This window comes from Eptatretus burgeri, chromosome 1 (assembly GCF_056783735.1).
Source record: "Eptatretus burgeri isolate ZD-2024b chromosome 1, Ebu_testis_v1, whole genome shotgun sequence".
NCBI lineage: Eukaryota > Metazoa > Chordata > Myxini > Myxiniformes > Myxinidae > Eptatretus > Eptatretus burgeri.
The window spans coordinates 66612462-66614070 of record NC_140961.1 but is presented as its reverse complement, the minus strand read 5'-3'; positions in this window follow the sequence as shown (position 1 = coordinate 66614070).

Sequence of the window (1609 nt, the reverse complement as noted above, 5' to 3'; positions counted from 1 at the left end):
GACACGAGTGAGTGAAAGGCCGCGAGTGCGTGGAGCCACGTGTGCGAGGGAGGTAGCATGCGTGAGTGAACGGCCGAGTGCAAGGGAGACCGTGTGTGAGAGAGAGCGGTATGTAAGGGAGATGTCGGTGGGCATGTGTGAACATGCAGCCGCGTCTCCCGGTGTGAGTTTAATGGTGAGGTGTGTGAGCGTCGTAACATGTGGGAGTGCGTGTGTTGAATGGCGACGACGGCGACATGTGAGGAAAGAAAGCCGAGTAGCGGCTGTAGTTGTTTCGGGGACCGTGCCGGGTTCGCCCAGCCGCGAGCACGAGGTCCGTGCTGTGCAACGCACGAGGCCCCCACGTGCTCGCTTGCGAGAGTGAAGTCCCGGTCCGGAAACGCCAGCGGTGGATTTGCCGATCCCGCGGACGGACAAAGTTTAGGCAGGATTTCGGATTTGGACCGGACGGGTTCTCCACGCGATCGTGTGTGTTAAGCTCCAACGGGCAAAGCACATGTGTTCGCGTGGGGAACCCCTCGAGACGTGGGGGCTTGTGTTTTTTTTATGCGCACGGTGACGTCATGGCTGCACGTGGGGTTGGAATCCGGCAGAAGGGGTATCCCTGCCGGATGGTACCGTCCAAGGAGGGACGAGGAACACGTGCAGCTGCATGACGTCACGGGCAGGTGCAAAGTGCGCGAGCTGTGAGTTGCCGCGCTGGTGATGCGCATGTAAAAAAAAAAAAAAAGCAAGCCTCACTTTCGGGTGCACAGGATTCCTGGGCAAGGGGCGGAAGACCCCCTTGACCAGGGCACAGGATGGAAACTAGTTAGGGGGAAGGGTGAGCTTAGTTCGACCGACTTCATGGGGCAGGGGTAAGTCCTCATGGAGTCCGTGGAATGGATTAGTTAGAGGGATTGTAGCGAGATTTAGGTTGGGAAATTGATTAATGGGATTATTTGGAGACAGTGACTGACAGTGAGTGTGTAGAGGGGACGTAGTTTAGCTACGTAGTGTTAAAAGGAACGTGCTATAGTGTAAGGGACGACGTGGGAGCACGAGTTAGTTAGGGGAGGTAGTTAGAAGGATGGCAGAGTTCAGCGGTGTGTGTGTTGAAGAGTTGTGAGGTGAGTACATGATGAGTGAGTGAGGCCAGCGGGTCTGTGTGTATGGAGCAAATGGGGACTGCATGGTGCGATGAGTGATTGGGGGGAGGAGTGACTCCCGCCCAAGGGACCCCGGGGTCAGTGTAGAGTGAGTTAGTGGGTTAGTCAAATAAACAAATATGGAAGTCGTTTTGTTGTTGGTGGGGAAGTAGGCTCGAAACCCGTTTGGAGGGGTGCAGGAGCCCTGTTGACGGGTTGGGAGCGTGGCTGCGAAAAGTGAGTATCGCTGAGTAGGTACCCCGGGCACCAGGCTAGTCGGCTGTGGTAGGCCAAGGGCCCATGGGGGGCCGGGATAGCGTAGTGGGCACGGGTGCGCCTGCTTGGTGCGGGGGCCCGGGGCGCCATTAGCCGCGTGGGCAGTGTTGTGGGCACGGGTGACCCTCGGAAAGGGGCCTGGGAAGCCAGCCTGCCACGTGTGCGTTTCAGGGGAGGTGCCATGGGGGGAACTCCCCGGTGTTAGG